Below are 20,783 nucleotides of genomic sequence, written 5' to 3'. Positions count from 1 at the left end.
TGTAGAACAATTTAAATGCACCGCAGAACGGTTAATATGACGTACGTATATTTTCTATGAATACACCCTGCAACACAGCATTTACACCCCAATAACAAACAAGGTTGCTGGAATTACAGAGGTATCATCTAGTGCAAACCTAAAAGCAGCAGTATACGAGCAATTTGGATCCCCAATAAGTGCAGAAAAGTGTAGTAGAATCGCTCCTATTACCTAGGCTGTACACTCTCCTATTGCACTGTATTCTCCTTTTATAGCATGGATGATGCCTCCCTATGCTTTCCCTACACCTTGAATAATCTTTCTCTGAACTTGTAAATCATTTTTTCTGCAAAATAAAGTCTTTCCTAGCACTGTGCCTAGCGCCTGCTGACGTCTCTCCCTGCACTAAGTACATTGAAAAATGGCTGAATCCAAGATGGCTGAGGCTATTTATAGGGTTCTGACATCACAGGGGATGGCTGGCTGCTGATTGGCTGCATGCATGGCATTTTGGGTGATACCTCGTTCCCAGAGTTCTTTGCTCCATGTCCTAACACGTGCAGCAGTCATTTTAGGAAAAAATGCGATTCTTTGCCACGAAGCGTGAGGAAATTCGGATTCGGTACAAATCAAATTTTTCTAAAATGAAGATCGAACTCCACTTCAACTTTGATTCACTCATCTATAGTAGGAATTAAAACCAGAAATCTTCCCAAAAAAAGGAGAAACTAATGAAAATTCCCATAAGTTTGAAATTTTTTTAATAAAATTGCAATAACAAATTGCATTGGGTCCTACTGCAGGGCTCCAGTGAATAGAGTATAAAGGTTCCAAGAATAGGGGAATAAGAGTTCCAAAGTTACCTTTGTAAATGAAGCCATAGTATGTTGACCCACGGCCTATACTACTTCAGTGGGAGTGATATAGACAGTGTCTGGACCAACATGTGCACCTCTGCTACATTCATGGCAGGAACTTGAAGACCTTTTGTTTTCAAGATCACTGGCTGTCCCACTATTCTGTGGAGAGGTGATGAATAATATATGTGGGACATACCTTTAACCCCCTCACTGATTAGCCTGAGCGTTGCTCAATAAACTATACTTTAGCTCTGTAGTTGCAGAGGGGGAGGACTCTTTTCAGACTAGAATACAGCTAGAACTTCGGTCTTGGTGTTATTTTAAAGAGTAACTAAACCTTTGTAACAAATTTTAAAAAGATGTCCCTAAATGCCCTAATAATAATTTTTTTTAAAAGGTTTAGTTACTCTTTAATGCCAAGAATCATATTGCAATTTAGCAGGTTGAAGTGAGAGTTGCATATACTGTTCTCATTTCAGCCATGTGGAGAAGAGAGTAAACTGGAGGGGAACAAACAAGTAGTGCAAAGGGAGGGGAGTGGGCTCAAAGACCTTTCTCCTGTCCCTGTATGGGTTTTTCACATTAAACCTTTATGTTGTGAATAAATACCAAAATGAATGAAAACTGCAACTCTTCCCATAAAATGTAAAGTCTCACACAGCTACATTGAAGAAAGAATAAATAGTTATGACCATTGGATCACATGGAGAAAAAATGTTCTCCTTAGGGCTAAAATTGGTTACATCACTAAGGGGTTATCCAAACTTGTAAACACCCCTCCCTCCACAATGCCTGAGCCCCTCATCCAAAGAATACTTACCTCATCCCCGATGCCTGTGTTCTTCTGCATCCCTCCAAAGCTGTGGTTGTATCTCCCCCGTATGCAGATCACAACATCCGTAAGGGTGGCCATGACGATGACCTGCCCCTTACGTCGTGACGTTACCCATGATGCAAGGGGAGCAGGTCAGCGGCTCGGCCTGCTATTGGGTGCTCAACCCATCACCGGATGTTGTGATCTGCATGATGGGAAGATGCAGCGATGGCCGTGGAGGAATCTGGAAGGACACAGACCAGATAAGTACTGTCTGTATGAGAGGCCCAGGCATTGAAGCAGTGGGGGGTTACAGGTTTGGATAACCCCTTTAAGGCACCTTAGTTCTGCTCCAACTATATTTATTTGAGACATATCTACAATTTAAAAAACAATCAAACACATTTTTACGGTTTTTCAAATTTATTGTAACTGTTAGGTGGTTACAGGAGTTTTCCAGCTTGAATCATATATCTCCTCTTATTTGGTTTTGGATAAATATTATATCAGACGAGGCACAACTGATGACTAGAACTGCACAACTGCAGTGAGCAGGGATTTATTTTAGAGCGTGTTCTTGCTGCATGCATGCTCTATAGGAGTTATGGAAACAGCAGACTGCAGAACAAAGTGGCGCTAATAGCAATTATCATAAAGTTCTGGCAAAGAAGATATTTGAATGAATTTCCACTGTACACTGTGCCCAGGGGATCAATACTGGCATATTGGAACATCAATCTTGATAAATCCCACCCTATGGCTGTGAACTTCAACATCATAAAAATGCATTTGGAAATATATACCTTTAGGTTGACATATTTTTAATAATTTAATAATTTGAAGGAATGAAAGAAACTAAACTGTCCAACTGGAATGGTTCTCATTGAGCCACTATCACTTTGCTTCCCCTGCTGTGTTTACCAGGAATCAGATGTGAGTGTCTACTCTAACATGATGACCTACAATTTTATTTATAAAGTGCCTTAGGTCAATGTTTGCTATCCTGTGACCATGTCAGCTACCAGTTTACAGTATTACAGGCTGAGGTCACAGTCTTTTTCTTCGCTCAGGCTGATTGCCTGTTTCTCAGCACCTGCCTTATACATGACAGCTCTGTGTCCTCATAAATTATAAATCATGTGCCTTCTGTCCTGATGCTTTGGGACAACCACAAAGTTAGAAACTGTCCTGTAACTTTAGAACATGAAGTGTTTGATGAGACAGCTGAGAGAAAAACCGACAGACATTGCCGCACCAAGGTCTTCAAACTTTTTGCATGCAGAAAGAATCAGATTAGAAGGCAATTAGTTGTAGTTAGAGGATTAGAATGAATTAGAACGATGATGTTAAGTAGAGTAGTGGAGAAGAAGAACGATTCTTTTCGAGTTTGCTGTAAGGAGATTGTTGATTGACCGAACAGACAGGCATCATCAATCATTTGTATATTCATGATCACTAAGATCTTTTAGAGCTCTTTGATGTAAGTCGCAAGGTCACTGGCATATATGAGCTTCTTAAGCGCATTGAAGTTCAAGAATTGATAAAGTCAAAGCATCACATTAAGGGCTCATGCAATTTGTGGTCCCCAATGCACGGGCAATGTCCGTGGGGCAGCCGAGACGGATCAAGACCCATTCAACTTGAATAGGTCTATGATCTGGTCGCACCCCACAAAAAATAGAACATGTTCTATTTTTTTGCGAGGCGGAGGCACGGCCCGAAACACCACAGAAGCACTCCGTAGTGCTTCCGTGGGGTTCCGATCCGTGCTTCCATTCCGCACTGCATTTACGGGTATGCGGACACATTTATGAGCCCTAAGGTTCAGTTACCCAGTATGAAGCCAGCTGCACATGTTGTGGATTAAACATGTTTTTTCCACACAGATTCTCGTGCACAAAAGCCACAGCATAGTACAGAACCAGCAAAGTGTATGAGATTAGACTTTGCTTTTTTGTTCAGTGTAGAAACTGACCTTTAGAAATTCTCAGCATGTCAATTATATTTGCAATTTTTGGTGCAGATTTCACCCCTTTCAATGGAAGAAAAATGTATTAGTTACCAAGAAGCGCGAGGAAATTTGCCTTCATAGCTAATCGAATATTTCCTGAAATTCATATTGAAATCTACTTCGATTCTCTCAACACTAATTACTAGAGATGAGCGAATCAAAGCTGACGAAGTGGAATTCGATCCGAATTTCAGGTATTATTTAATTTGCGCCGAATCCAAATTTCTTCATGCTTCGTGGTAACGAACTGCTGCACATGTTAGGACATGGAGCAAGGAACTCTGGGAACGAGGGATCACCCACAATGCCATGCATGCAGCCAATCAGCAGCCATCCAGCCCTGTGATGTCACAGCCCTATAAATAGCCTCAGCCATCCTGGATTCAGCCATTTTCCAGTATACTTAGTGCAGGGAGAGATGTTAGCAGGCGCTAGGGACAGTGCTAGGAAAGACTTTAAAATGTATATTTTGCTGGAATGTATATTTTGCAAGGAAAGAGCATTAGAAGTGTAGGGAAAGGATAGGTAGGAATTATTCCACAGTATTGAAGCAGAACAGGGTTCAATAGGGGTGTCTGCAGCCTGTGTAATAGGAACAATCCTATTACACCTTGCTGCACTGACTGTGCATCCAAATTGCCATTATACTGCTGCTCATTTCAGGTTTGTAATACCTCTGTAATTGCAGCAAACCGTTCTTGTTATTGGGGTCTTATTAGCCCTTGTGCGGTGCAGTTATATACGCTCACCTAAAGAATTATTAGGAACACCTGTTCTATTTCTCATTAATGCAATTATCTAGTCAACCAATCACATGGCAGTTGCTTCAAGGCATTTACCGGGTGTGGTCCTGGTCAAGACAATCTCCTGAACTCCAAACTGAATGTCAGAATGGGAAAGAAAGGTGATTTAAGCAATTTTGAGCGTGGCATGGTTGTTGGTGCCAGACGGGCCGGTCTAAGTATTTCACAATCTGCTCAGTTACTGGGATTTTCACGCACAACCATTTCTAGGGTTTACAAAGAATGGTGTGAAAAGGGAAAAACATCCAGTATGCGGCAGTCCTGTGGGCGAAAATGCCTTGTGGATGCTAGAGGTCAGAGGAGAATGGGCCGACTGATTCAAGCTGATAGAAGTGCAACGTTGACTGAAATAACCACTCGTTACAACCGAGGTATGCAGCAAAGCATTTGTGAAGCCACAACACGCACAACCTTGAGGCGGATGGGCTACAACAGCAGAAGACCCCACCGGGTACCACTCATCTCCACTACAAATAGGAAAAAGAGGCTACAATTTGCATGAGCTCACCAAAATTGGACTGTTGAAGACCGGAAAAATGTTGCCTGGTCTGATGAGTCTCGATTTCTGTTGAGACATTCAAATGGTAGAGTCCAAATTTGGCGTTAACAGAATGAGAACATGTATCCATCATGCCTTGTTACCACTGTGCAGGCTGGTGGTGGTGGTGTAATGGTGTGGGGGATGTTTTAGGCCCCTTAGTGCCAATTGGGCATCGTTTAAATGCCACGGGCTACCTGAGCATTGTTTCTGACCATGTCCATCCCTTCATGACCACCATGTACCCATCCTCTGATGACTACTTCCAGCAGGATAATGCACCATGTCACAAAGCTTGAATCATTTCAAATTGGTTTCTTAAACATGACAATGAGTTCACTGTACTAAAATGGCCCCCACAGTCACCAGATCTCAACCCAATAGAGCATCTTTGGGATGTGGTGGAACGGGAGCTTCGTGCCGTGGATGTGGATCCCTCAAATCTCCATCAACTGCAAGATGCTATCCTATCAATATGGGCCAACATTTCTAAAGAATGCTATCAGCACCTTGTTGAATCAATGCCACGTAGAATTAAGGCAGTTCTGAAGGCAAAAGGGGGTCCAACACCGTATTAGTATGGTGTTCATAATAATTCTTTAGGTAAGTGTATATTTGTTCTAAAGACTTTTTTGTTGTGTATTAGTGGGGGGAAAAAGGGGCTTATTAGCCGTTTTGTGGTGAAGTGAGAAAATGACAGCCCTCTTTGGTGTGTAATAGCGGCAGAAAAAAATATTATTTGCCGTTCACGGCTGCAGTTATATGTTCTAAAGTCTTTTTTTGGTGTGTATTAGTGGGGAAAAAGAAAAAGGGCTTATTAGCTGTTGTGTGGTAAAGTGAGAAAATTAAAGTCCTTTCTAGCATGTATTAGTGGCAAAAAAAACTTTATTTGCCGTTCACAGCCACAGTTATATGTTCTAAAGCCTTTTTTTGGCGTGTATTAGTGGGGGGAAAAGAAAAAGGGCTTATTAGCCATTGTGTGGTGAAGTGAAAAAATTACAGCCCTTTTTGGTGTGTATTAGTGGCAGAAAAAAACAACAACTTTATTTGCTGTTCATGGCCGCAGTTATATATTCTAAAACCTTTTTTTGGCTTGCAAATCATAATGAGGTTGTTATTATGGGGGACTTCAGCTACCTAGATATATACTGTGAAACTGAAACCTGTACATCTCATAAAGGAAACAGGTTCTTGGCAACTAGTTCAGGACCCGACTAGAGGGACAGACATACTAGACTTAGTATTAACCAATAGACCTGACAGAACAACAGATGTGCAGGTTGGGGGATACCTGGGAAATAGTGACCATAAAGTAATAACCTTCCAATTATCATTCAAAAGAGTGTTTCTTCAGGGAGGAACAAAAATACCAAACTTCAAAAAAGCTAAATTTATCCAACTAAGAGAGGCCATAGGCCTAACTACTGTAACTGGGACAAAGTCCTTAAAAATAAAAATACTGCCACAAAATGGGATATTTTAAAAAGCATCCTAAAATCTAATTGTGAGAGGTACATACCTTATGGGAATAAAAGGTTAAGGAACAAGAAGAAAACAATGTGGATAAATAGAACTGTAAAGAAAGCATTTAAATCACTAAAACCGGAGGGTCGCGAGGAAGCACTGAAAAACTATAAGGAAAAAAAATAAAATATGTAAAAAACAAATAAAAGCGGCCAAACTAGAGACCGAGAGATTAATTGCCAAAGAGAGCAAAACTAACCCTAAAATGTTCTTCAATTATTTAAATGGTAAAAAGGTGTCGGCCCTTTACAGAGTGATGAGGACAAAGAAAAGCTTCTAAATATTTATTTCTCCACTTCACTGAAATGCAGAATGTAAAAGTAAATTCCTCATTAAAAGTGCCCTGTCTGACTCAGGAATAAGTACAGCGGCTTCTTAAAAAGATTAAAATAGACAAATCGCCAGGACCAGATGACATACACCCCCATATCCTAAGAGAATTAAGTAATATCATAGCCAGACCCTTATTTCTGATATTTAAGGACTCTATACTGACAGGGAGTGTTCCACAGGATTGGCACATAGCAAATGTGTTGCCAATATTCAAAATATGTCCAAAAACAGAGCCTGGAAACTATAGGACGGTAAGTTTAACATCATGGATAAACTGTTTGAAGGTTTTCTAAGATAGGCTATCCTGGAGCACCCCAATGAAAATAAGCAAATAACGCCATATCAGCATGGCTTCATGAGGGATCGGTCATGTCAAACTAATTTAATCACTTTCTATGAGGAGGTAAGTTCTAGACTTGACAGCGGCAAATTAATGGATGTCGTATATCTGGACTTCTCCAAAGCATTTGACACTGTACCGCATAAAAGGTTAGTATATAAAATGAGAATGCTCAGACTGGGAGAAAATGTCTGTATGTGGGTAAGTAACTTTATCAGTACAATACAGCCCTTTTTGTCGTGTATTAGCAGCAAAAAAAAATATTATTTGCCGTTCATAGCCGCAGTTATATGTTCTAAAGCCTTTTTTTGGCATGTATTAGTGGGGAAAAAGAAAAAGTGCTTATTAGCCGCTGTGTGGTGAAGTGAGAAAATTAAAGCCCTTTTTGGCATGTATTAGTGGCAAAAAAAAAACTTTACTTGCGGTTGACGGCCGCAGTTATATGTCATAAAGCCATTTTTTGGTGTGTATTAGTGGGGGGGAGGGGGCTTATTAACCGTAGTGCGGTGAAGTGAGAAAATTACAGCCCTTTTTGGCGTGTATTAGTGGAAAAAAATATATATTATTTGCCGTTCATGGCACCAGTTAGATGTTCTAAAGACTTCCTTTTTATTTACTTATTTGATTTAACAGTATGTCAGATAGAGAAGTGACAGGCCCTGCACAGGGGAGGGGCACAGGCCTAAATGATTCTGGCGCAGGAACAGGTTGCAGCAGAGTAAGGGGACGTGGCAGCAGGGGTCACTTCGAGAGGCCTGAGCTCCCAGTGTTAGCTAGCGGTCCTGTCTTGAACAGCAACCCAGCGGTTCTTGAATGGTTGACTCGATCTTCAACTTAATCGCAAGTGACATCAGACACCCCAGCCAATAGTCGGTGGGTTCGTCAGACACAACCCTTAGTTGGCATGGCCCGGAAGCAGGCCCTGTGCCCTCACCTGTCCTCAACTTGTCTCTGTCCTTTTCTTTCCCTCAGCCAGAGAAATACTATATGCTGTGGGCTCAGCTCCACTATACAGCGAGGATGAGATCCTAAAGGACAGTCAGCAGCTACTGCCCATCCAAGACCCGGAGGAGACATCCACCGCTACCTCCGGTAGGTGGGAAAGTAGTGATGAGGAGAGTGGTGTGGGAGCTGGTGTTGCGAGCGGTCAGGCTCCTGGCTCAGAGACCGTTGAGGAGGACATAAGTGACGTGCAGACAGTACTCGATGATGTAGCCGATCGCAATTGGGAGCCGGGTGATGAAGGGGCTTCATTATCATTGGGAGAAGAGGTTGGCAGCTTGAGCGTGAGGCAGTGGTGGAGCCAGTCGGTAGCGTGGCTGGGAGTCAGCAGAGTGGCAGCAGTGGGAGGTCAGGAGACAAACGTGCCCGAGGTAGACCACCCACTTCGCAGGAGCCTACCTGCCTGGAAAGTAGTGGTGCAGGGGTTCACAGAGGCAGCAGCGGTGGCAGTCAGTAAGTGTGGAGTGTTGGCCGTAAAATCACCTACTCGGTGGTGTGGCAGTTTTTTGTTAAGCCACCGGAGGAGGTGAACATGGCCAATTGTAAAATCTGTGGGCAGAAGGTGAAGCATGGCCAGGGTGCCAATGTTAGCACCACAACCCTGGGAGAACTGTCGCTTCGATGTGGTAGTCCAGCCTGCCACAGCAACCGCTGCATCACCCAGTGGCACGCACCCGATTTCAGGCAGTCAAGGCTTCACCACCTCAGCTGAAGGAATCTGTCTGTCCTTCCCATCATCTGCTGGTCCTGATGCTCCTGCTCCTTCTAGTCAGTCATTCCGTCAGCAATCGATCACCAAAGCGATTGCCAAGAGACAACAGTATGCGTGCACTCATCCAATAGCGCAGAAGCTGCATGTGCTCCTGGCCAAGTTGATGGTACTGCAGTCCCTCCCTTTCCAAGAGGTGGATTCTGCACCTTTCTGAGAACTGATGGCTTGTGCTGAGCCGAGGTGGAGAATCCAAAGTTGTCATTTCTTTGCCAAAAAGGTAGTATCAGCCCTGCACACATATGTAGGACAGAAGGCGGGCCAGCCCTTCAGCCAGTCGGTGTCTGCCAAAGTGCACGGCAGCGCCGACGTATGGAGCTGTAACTACGGTCAAGGACAATATATGTCCTTTACAGCCTACTGGGTAAATGTGGTTCCTGCCCAGCCAAAGCAGCAATTTGGCAAGGTGACGCCGCTTTCGCTTCCATGTTCTCAAGCCTTTAGTCCTGTGACAATGTCTGCCTCTGCCTCCTCTTCCTCCACCGTGTCCTCAGCCTCCACTGCAGGAACAATTCACAGTGCCCCACCAGCATACCACATGTGCAGGGCACGACAGTGTCACGCTGTTCTTCACCTAGTTTGCCTGGGCGAACGGAGTCACACAGGGGAGGAACTGCTCCTCGTCCTTCATCAAGAAATCAAATCCTTGCTTTCTCGGTGACAACTCAAAATCCAAACCGATAACGGGAAGAACATGGTGTCGGTGCTGTGTCAAGGAGGACTGAACCATGCGCCCTGGATGGCGCACATGTTCAATCTGGTTGTCAAGCGGTTCCTGAAGTCTTCCACCCATCTGCAAAACATTCTAAAAATGGCCAGGAAACTTTGCATGCACTTCAGCCACTCGTACACTGCCAAGCACACCCTCCTTGAGCTACAGCGGCAGAACTGCGTCCCCCAACATAAGCTGATATGCAAAGTTTCTATCCATTGGAATTCCACCCTCCTTGCCACTCTGAGGTCTCCTGATGCTGCTTCTGTCACCTTCAAACTCTGTCATTGTGCCACTCTGTGGTCTCCTGATGCTGCTGCCACCTCCACACTATGTCACCTTGCCACTCTTTATTCTCCTGATGCTGCTGCCACCTCAACATTATGTCACCTTGCCACTCTGTGGCCTCCTCATGCTGCTGCTGTCACCTCTAAACTCTAATTGTGCCACTCTGTGTCCTCCTTAGGCTGCTGCCACATCCACACTATGTCACCTTGCCATTCTGTGGTCTCCTGATGTTGCTGCCACCTCCAAACTGTCACCTTGCCACTCTGTGGTCTCCTGATGCTGCTGCCACCTCCACACTATGTCATTGGGCCACTCTGAGGAATTCTCATGCTGTTCCCACCCTCCCGACTTCATGACTGGGCCACTATTTTGCCTTTTTGGCCTGGTTAACATCATCATTTATTTGACCCTTCTGATCTGTCAGAAGGAAGGAAAAATGAGATGCACAACAAATCCTGTCTGTGTAGCAGCTGTAAAGCCTCTATGGACCCATCAGAATTGACTTATGATTTGGTAGCCAAAAGCAGGAGTGGGTACAAAGCACAGAAGACATGCAAATATTCAATTCACGTGTCATCCCTGTCTTGGATCTACTCCTGTTTTTTTTGGCATTAGCAATACTGATCGATTACTGACCAAATGCTGACCAAGTGAAGACAGGATCCGTTTTTTTGGGGGGTTTTGTTCTGACGTATCAGAGGAAGGGCAACATAATCAGTGACGTAAACACAAACTTACTGCTGACACCCTCTCCACTCTGTCAGGGGGGCTCTACTTGTATAAGCGTTTAATACAACAGGTTATGTAGACATCTATGTGGAATCAGCTGACGACGGTGTAAACGAAGTGCGCTCTTTCACGCTATAGTAGGATCTTGGGCCTCTGCACGGTTATTTATACCTAACGCTAACATCGACCTGCAGGGCCAGTGCAAGGACTCTTGCCAACACATGCAAAGCTACATTTTGGCGCCCCCCCCCCTGTCACATCACCCCGCCTCCATGTCACATTTCTCCCCCTATATCATATTTCACCCCCTCAATGTCTCCTCCCCATTGCTCCGATAGTAGTAATTATCATACAGCGTCAGAGATAGTAACGGGTGCCACAGCGGGCGAACGGAGCGGTGCCCAGGTATAATAGTAAGTGCAGTGAGATCCATGGGCGCCGCGATACATATACAGATATACAGTATATATATATATATATATATATATACACTCACCTATAGAATTATTAGGAACACCATACTAATACGGTGTTGGACCCCCTTTTGCCTTCAGAACTGCCTTAATTCTACGTGGCATTGATTCAACAAGGTGCTGATAGCATTCTTTAGAAATGTTGGCCCATATTGATAAGATAGCATCTTGCAGTTGATAGAGATTGGAGGGATGCACATCCAGGGCACGAAGCTCCCGTTCCACCACATCCCAAAGATGCTCTATTGGGTTGAGATCTGGTGACTGTGGGGGCCATTTTAGTACAGTGAACTCATTGTCATGTTCAAGAAACCAATTTGAAATGATTCGAGCTTTGTGACATGGTGCATTATCCTGCTGGAAGTAGCCATCAGAGGATGGATACATGTTCTCATTCTGTTTACGCCAAATTCGGACTCAGAAATCGAGACTCATCAGACCAGGCAACATTTTTCCAGTCTTCAACAGTCCAATTTTGGTGAGCTCGTGCAAATTGTAGCCTCTTTTTCCTATTTGTAGTGGAGATGAGTGGTACCCGGTGGGGTCTTCTGCTGTTGTAGCCCATCCGCCTCAAGGTTGTGCATGTTGTGGCTTCACAAATGCTTTGCTGCATACCTCAGTTGTAACGAGTGGTTATTTCAGTCAACGTTGCTCTATCAGCTTGAATCAGTCGGCCCATTCTCCTCTGACCTCTAGCATCCACAAGGCATTTTTGCCCACAGGACTGCCGCATACTGGATGTTTTTCCCTTTTCACACCATTCTTTGTAAACCCTAGAAATGGTTGTGCGTGAAAATCCCAGTAACTGAGCAGATTGTGAAATACTCAGACCGGCCCGTCTGGCACCAACAACCATGCCACGCTCAAAATTGCTTAAATCACCTTTCTTTCCTATTCTGACATTCAGAATGCATTGAAGCAACTGCCATGTGATTGGTTGACTAGATAATTGCATTAATGAGAAAAAGAACAGGTGTTCCTAATAATTCTTTAGGTGAGTGTGTATATATACACTGCTCAAAAAAATAACACTTAAACAACACAATGTAACTCCAAGTCAATCACACTTCTGTGAAATCAAACTGTCCACTTAGGAAGCAACATTGAGTGACAATCAATTTAACATGCTGTTGTGCAAATGGGATAGACAACAGGTGGAAATTATAGGCAATTAGCAAGACACCCCCAATAAAGGAGTGGTTCTGCAGATGGTGAGCACAGATCACTTCTCAGTTCCTATGCTTCCTGGCTGATGTTTTGGTCACTTTTGAATGCTGGCGGTGCTTTCACTCTAGTGGTAGCATGAGACGGAGTCTACAACCCACACAAGTGGCTCAGGTAGTGCTGCTTATCCAGGATGGCACATCAATGCGAGCTGTGGCAAGAAGGTTTGCTGTGTCTGTCAGCGTAGTGTCCAGAGCATGGAGGCGCTACCAGGAGACAGGCCAGTATATCAGGAGACGTGGAGGAGGCCGTAGGAGGGCAACAACCCAGCAGCAGGACCGCTTCCTCCACCTTTGTGCAAGGAGGAACAGGAGGAGCACTGCCAGAGTCCTGCAAAATGACCTCCAGCAGGCCACAAATGTGCATGTGTCTGCTCAAACGGTCAGTAACAGACTCCATGAGGGTGATATGAGGGCCCGACGTCCACAGGTGGGGGTTGTGCTTACAGCCCAACACTGTGCAGGACGTTTCGAATTTTCCAGAGAACACCAATATTGGCAAATTCGCCACTGGCGCCCTGTGCTCTTCACAGATGAAAGCAGGTTCACACTGAGCACATGTGACAGACGTGACAGAGTCTTGAGACGCCGTGGAGAACGTTCTGTTGCCTGCAACATCCTCCAGCATGACCGGTTTGGCATTGGGTCAGTAATGGTGTGGGGTGGCATTTCTTTGGAGGTAGCCTGACTGCCATTAGGTACCGAGATGAGATCCTCAGACCCCTTGTGAGACCATATGCTGGTGCGGTTGACCCTGGGTTCCTCCTAATGCAAGACAATGCTAGACCTCATGTGTCTGGAGTGTGTCAGCAGTTCCTGCAAGACGAAGGCATTGATGCTATGGACTGGCCCGCCCGTTCCCCAGACCTGAATCCAATTGAGCACATCTGGGACATCATGTCTCGCTCTATCCACCAACGTCATGTTGCACCACAGACTGTCCAGGAGTTGGCAGATGCTTTTGTCCAGGTCTGGGAAGAGATCCCTCAGGAGACCGTCCGCCACCTCATCAGGAGCATGCACAGGCGTTGTAGGGAGGTCATACAGGCACGTGGAGGCCACACACACTATTGAGCCTCATTTTGACTTGTTTTAAGGACATTACATCAAAGTTGGATCAGCCTGTAGTGTGTTTTTCCACTTTAGTTTTGAGGGTGACTCCAAATCCAGACCTCCATGGGTTGAAAAATTTGATTTCCATTTTTTTATTTTTGTGTGATTTTGTTGTCAGCACATTCAACTATGTAAAGAACAAAGTATTTCAGAAGAATATTTAATTAATTCAGATCTAGGATGTGTTATTTTTGTGTACCCTTTATTTTTTTGAGCAGTGTATATATATATATATATATATAAAAACTTTCATTTTTTGCCCCCCCCCCCTTTCGCTCGGCGTCTCTGCGCCCTAATGCAGCTGCTTGGTCTGCCTTATTATAGCGCCGGACCTGTCGACCTGTAAGGTTGAGTTCACACTTGAGTTATTTTGTCCGTTTTGGCCCAGTAACTGCCCAAAGAAGTGAAGTGTGCAGTGATTCTAAGAGAGACTCCTGTCCTCTGCAATTCATACTGACTCACAGTATTGTTTCACTACACAGCAGACTTACTATGCGTGTTTCTGCAAGGCACAGTGTTCTACAACACTACACACATACAGGCGCCTTGCAGCCAGGAAATAGCTGTTTTTAATGCAATTTGCCACAAATTAATTCAGAACGAATTGAATCTTTTCGAAAAATTTGGCGAATCGAATTTTTGATAAATTCGCTCCTCTCTACTAATTACTAGAGATGAACAAATTCCCCAAAATTACTTGGGTCTGATTCAGTCAAGTTGGCCGCAGATTAAATTTGTTATGTTTAAATTTGGTCTGGTTGCGCTTAAAAGTCGTGTATGCCACTCTGAGGTCTCCTAACACTGTATCCAACTCCAAACAAGCTCTTTAACACCGAGAGAGCATTAGCAATTTCAAAATAACAGCAATGGGTAAACGGATGGTAGCTGCTGGTAAAGGCCTATTTAATAACATATTGCTATGTTGGATTTTTTTTTATAAACAAAAATGTCCAAATATTATCCCCCTTTTGAAGGCAGATGTCTTATTCTCTGTCTTCTGATCTATAAAATGGTTTGAGCAATTTTTGTACCATGAGGTAATACTGAAAAATGTTTATCCTCCCAGAGAACTCTTAAAGAAAGCTTGATATCTGTGAGGGCAAAACATTCTATAGTTCTCAAAAAGAACTATGGGGGTCTTTTATTAGCATGAAAAATGCCTATATTAGGTGTATTCCAGGCACAGATTGCAGCGCAATGGTTAGTTGTGCCGCAATTTGCGACTTTACCCCGCTCACGCCAGGTCTAATAAAGTGGGCATAGTGTGGCATGGGAGGGGAAGGGGTTGGGCCAACAGGACCATCTCATTCATTATTTTTTACGCCTGGTTTAGGCGTAGAAAGTGGTCTAAATGTAAGCCAACAAGGAAGCTAGCTTACATTTAGAAGCGGCACTGTAGGCGCCGAAGTTATGTAGAGGCCGGCGCCTCTACATAACTTTGGCAATCCACTGCCAGCTTTATTAAGACTGCCGTGACTTTCTCAATGTCCTCGATTCTTGCTGTCATCTATGCAACTTTGCACCAGGTGTAAAGGAATAAAAAGGTTCCACCAAACTCTGAGAATTACCAGGGACTGATGGAACACATCAAATTGTCATATGAAGTATGGTACTCCAATTATACAACTTGTACTAAGTTGCTGGTGCCAATGTTAACCTGTACCCTTTACTATAATTAATGCCTTTCATATTTCCATAAGAGTTTGGAAAGTAGGATCATGAAAGCGGAGGAGGCTTATGCTAAGCAATTCTCACAACTTAAATGTGTAATTCTCCCGCAGCTTTCAGTTCACTTAATTGTGATGTATTTATGACTATGTCTATGTAACCGCACCCTACGTAAACTTAGAATGTCTGCTGTCTCCCCAGAAGAATGGCATGGAATTATGTTACAGCTGAGAAGTCATATTATTAGTGGTCATAATAAATCTTTTTTATTTCCAAGGAAATCTAAATGAAAGGATAGGATGTTAAGAAAAACATTTGTAATAAACTGGACTGTTCAGAGATTATACTAGTATATCACAAATACCTGAAATAAAACTGATCCAAAATACCACTCATATATTTAGAGTGTCCAAACAGACATTTAGCATTGGGACCCAGCAGCTTTACGTTATGCCCATGATTGGTTGCTTGTGGAGATGAGCAAATCAATTTTATGGAATCAGAATTTGATGCAAATTGTAGCAGAAATTTGGATTCTATAAATTCTGAATTTTAGTTGATTTAAAGGGAACCTGTCACTGGGATTTTGTGCATAGAGCTGAGGACATGGGCTGCTAGATGGCCACTAGCACATCCGCAATACCCAGTCCCCATAGCTCTGTGTGCTTTTATTGTGACTAAAAACCGATTTGATCCATATGCAAATTAACCTGAGATGAGTCCTGTGTCCGGAGATGAGTCCAATTTTCTGAGCCCAGCACCGCCCCGCGTCCTCCGAATCTCCTCCTTGCTGGCTGATGTCACAGAGCTGGAGCGCCGAAATCTCGCGATGCGCGAGCTAGCGCATGCGCAGTGTCAGCATCATGTTCATTCCCTGTGCTGGCATCAGCACAGGGAACGAACTACGCATGCGCTAGCACGCGCATCGCGAGATTTCGGCGCTCCAGCTCTGTGACGTCAGCCAGCAAGGAGGAGATTCGGAGGACGCGGGGCGGTGCTGGGCTCCTTTCCGCTGGACTCATCTCCGGACACAGGACTCATATCAGGTTTATTTGCATATGGATCAAAACGTTTTTTTAACACAATAAAAGAGCAGAGAGCTGTGGGGACTGGGTATTGCGGATGTGCTAGCGGCCATCTAGCAGCCCATGTCCCCAGCTCTATGCACAAAATCCTGGTGACAGGTTCCCTTTAATTTGGAAGGTTTGTAGACAGAGAGGGATAGGGGGAATGAGTGGCAGAGACAGAATATCATCCACATGTTTTCAGGGCAATTGAACTTTAGATACATGTTGGATCAATGTTGGTCCAAAATAAATTGAATCCGACGATCGAGTTGGTGAAATCGGACCTAAATCAAATTTACAGAAATTCGCTCATCTCTAGTTGCTTATACCACGTAATACAGGGTGCTCCATGTAAAAGTAGCCCGCCAGCGATAAAATGACCAGATGAACGAGCAAGTGGACTGTTTTTTTTTAATAACCCACAAGTCACAAAAGATGCTGAAAGTGTTCGCTGTTCACGTCTATGCATATTTGGGCACATCGGATTATGTTGGCTGATACTGCTTGTGATGCTGCGGATAGTGTTTCTGATGTTTTCCTTAAGTTGATCCAGGAGATGTGGATTGTTAGCGGACACTTTCTGTTCTACATTTCCCAACAGATAAAAATGGCATGAGGACAAGTCTGGGAAACATGGTGGCCATAAACCCTTGCTTATACTTCGCTCCTCTATAAACAGTTCATGAACCCGTCCAGTGAGTTCCACGAGGTGTTCAGAGATTTCAGCTTTCGCTGACACGTCGTTCTTGATACACCAACTTCGACAGTTCTCGAGTTGATTTTTGGGGGCTACTTGCAATCCACTGCTAAATTCCATGAACAACTTCAGCCATCCTGATCGAGGATTGAGTCTTAGTTGCTCATAGTAACCAATAGTGATGAGCGAGCATGCTCGGCCGAGTACTGGTTCGACTCGAGCATCGCTATGCTTGGCAGATCCGAGTGCTTGGCCGAGTACCACATGTGCTTGGGCGCCATGCTCGAGTCTCCTCACCACACGTTTGGCGCCTTCTAAGCAGCCACTAAACATGCTGGTAAGTATTGCAATCACTGTAATGCCATTAGCCATGTTTTCTACTGGCATTACAGTGATTGGCTGTAACACGTCATCGGAACACGTCATCGGGCTGGAACACGTCATCGGGTGCAATATAGCACCCGGTCACGCGGGTTTGGCTCATTGCGAGTCAGGGAGAGCTGCTGTTAGGAAGGGACAGACAGTGTAGGGAGATTGGGATCGCAAATTACTTTCTTTCTTAAGACGTTTCAAAGACCCAAAAGCCCTTTTAAGGACTACTGTGTGTGTTGGCAGCAATTTAAAGTGCAGATTTGCACTTTTTGTTTTGTTTTAATTTACAAAAAAAAATCGCTTCATTGGCTATCTAAGGTTAAGTTCACACGAACGTGTGTGATTCGTGGCTGTATTGCGGCCCGCAAATCGCGGGCCGCAATACACGGCCACAGTTCCGTGTGCATTCCGCATCACGGATGCAAACCCATTCACTTCAATGGGTCCGCAAATCCAGAATCGCAGGAACGGCCGCACGGGACGGGACCCCTCGGAAGCACTACGGAGTGCTTCCATGAGGTTAAGTCCCGTACTTCTGTTCCGCAAAAAGATAGAACATGTCCTATCTTTTAGCGGAATGGGCGGATCGCGGACCCATTAAAGTGAATGGGTCCGCGATCCGATGCGGCTGACCTACGGCCGGCGATCGTGCATTGCGGCCCGCTATTTGCGGGCCGCAGCACAGGCACGGGTCACACACGTTCGTGTGAACTCGGCCTTAATAGAAGGTGTCTGCAGTGACTTCAGACAACTGTGCAATACCTTCTGTGTATCAGGGGCGAAGATAGGAAGAATATCAGTGAAAACAGCACCCAGTTTTTTTGTCTGCGGCAGAAACCGTTTATCGCAGCGCATTGCATTTCTATACCGTCTGAGTGCTATAGGCCCATATATTGGGAAAAAGCGAAAATCAATATATATACAAATTTCACTGATTCTGCACACAGTTTTCTTGTCTGCGCTAGACACAGTTTATCGCAGCGCATTGCATTTCTATACCGTCTGAGTGCTTCAATCCCATATATTGGGAAAAAGTGAAAATCAATATATATACAAATTTCACTGAATCAGCACCCAGTTTTTTGGTAGTGGGACTCCTACATTCATAAAGCCTATGCACTAAGTGAAAGAGCTGCCAAAAGTAATTCTGAGGCACTGCTCCCATTGTAGCAATTATTAGGGATTTGTCAAGTCCAGCCGACAGGATTCTGGAAGGTTCTAATAAAGTAATTTGTTTTTGATGCAGCTGCCGAGCCACTGCTTCTCACATCCTTTTTATCTCCCCTGCATTTCAGTCTGCCTCTCATCTCCCTACATGTGCTGTCTAAAAGACAAATTGTTTGTTGCCAATAGCAACCAATCACAGAACAGCTTTCATTTTGGCCCATAGCAACCGAACACAGCACAGCTTTCATTATACTACAGTGCTGCCTAATCTCTCACCTGCGTGCTGCTCTCCATGCGTGTTGTCAGAAAATAGGGTCCTTTGTGATTCAGAGTGGTGATCTCTCTACATGCATCGAAAAAGACAAAAATGTGTTGACATAGGATTAGAACCAATGACACAGTTTTCATATTTAGATTTAATCTCCCTGCATGTGACAAACCAATCACAGCACAGCTTTAATTTTACTACAGCGCTTCTTACAATACTATAGACTTATGTTTACTAAGATGTGGCTCTCCAGCTGTTGCAAAGCTACAACTCCCATCATGACCTTATAAACATAGGTATACAGTATTGTACGAAGTGCTCTAGTAAAATAAAAGCTGTGCTGTGATTTGTTGATATGGGCAAAAATGAATGCTTTGTTGACGTCCGCCCAGGGTGATGATGTGGTGATCAAGTTAGGGTGTGCGACAATTGGTGCGTTTTCTTCAATCAAGATGGCCACGGCAGCCTCTCCGCAATCAATTGGATGAGGTCAGTATGGATTTTTTGTTTTAACCCCTGATTAAACCCCGATAGGCTGAATGTAACTCTCACATGGCACGATCAGTGTTGAACGCGGCATCTGAGGGGGTTAAATGATGGGGGACTGGTACGATCGCTGTTCCCCGTCATTGCGACAGCTCCATACAATGAAATGATTCATTATGAAGTAAAATCGAATTTCTTGTCGGAGTTCGGCGAAGCAGACAAATTTAATTCTTGAAAAATTTGCTCATCACGCTTTGCTGTGTTTGGTCGTGGGCAACAATCAGTTTGTCTTTTAGACAGCGCATGCAGAGAGAAGAGAGGTCATTTGAAATGCAGGGGAGATGAGAGGCAGAATAAGAAGCAAAGCCTCAGCAGTTACAGTTACCTTAGTGTATAAAATGCACAGATTGGTTGCTATGGTAAACAGTTTGTCTTTTAGCTACTTTTCACACTGGCGTTTTGGCTTTCTGTTTGTGAGATCCGTTCAGGGCTCTCACAAGCGGTCCAAAATGGATCAGTTTTGCCCTAATGCATTCTGAATGGAAAAGTATCCACTCAGAATGCATCAGTTTGTCTCCATTTTGCTTGCAGCGTTTTGGTGTCCGTCTGACGAAACTGAGCCAAACGGATCCGTTCTGACACACAATGTAAGTCAATGGGGATGGATCTGTTTTTTCTGACACAATCTGGCACAATAGAAAACGAATCAGACCTTCATTGACTTTCAATGGTGTTCAAGATGGATCCGTCTTGGCTATGTTACAGATAATACAAACGGATCCATTCTGAACGGATGCAGACGGTTGTATTATCTGAACGGATCCGTCTGTGCAGATCCATCACGTATCCACACCAAACGCGAGTGTGAAAATAGCCTTAGACAGCACATGTAGGAAGATTACCACTCTGAATGGCAAAGGACCTTATTTTTTGACAACACGCAGCGAGAGGCAGATTTAGAAGAGCTGTAGTAAAATTAAAGCTGTGGTGTGATTGGTTGCTATTGGCAACATTTTGTATTTTAGATATTACATGCAGGGAAATAATAGGCAGACTGAAATACAGGGGATGTTTAAGATCTAACAGATTCTATGCAAGGGGGCACTCTTAAAACAGATGCAAAGATGTTTCCTCCATGAATGGGCACTTGGGCTAGTAACAGGTTTTGCAAAGTTTGCAGGTATGGCAAAAGTGTTAGGGCGACCATTTCATACACATTCAATAGCTGTTGGACCAATGATCAGCTATCTCTCCCAACTTCCTCTCAGCTCCTTCATGCACATACACATTCTTTTTGGCTTAACATGTATGTGTATTTAAAGAGGAAAAAGGAAAAATCCTTTGTCCAGCCCCTCTGTCCCCAACTAATCATCTTCGGGGGAGAATCAGGAGCTCACTATACACATTAAACTTTTAGTGGGTAGGAATGAGCGAACCCGAACTTTGCAGTCCCCGGACCCGAACCCAGACTTTTTCACTGAAGTCCAGGTTCAGGTTCAGGGTTCAGGGTTCGGGTGATTTTTATTATTTTCCGTTATAACATG

This window comes from Bufo bufo, chromosome 4 (genome assembly GCF_905171765.1).
Source record: "Bufo bufo chromosome 4, aBufBuf1.1, whole genome shotgun sequence".
Lineage (NCBI taxonomy): Eukaryota > Metazoa > Chordata > Amphibia > Anura > Bufonidae > Bufo > Bufo bufo.
The sequence above is the reverse complement of the archived record's forward strand: the minus strand, read 5'-3'. Positions refer to the sequence as shown.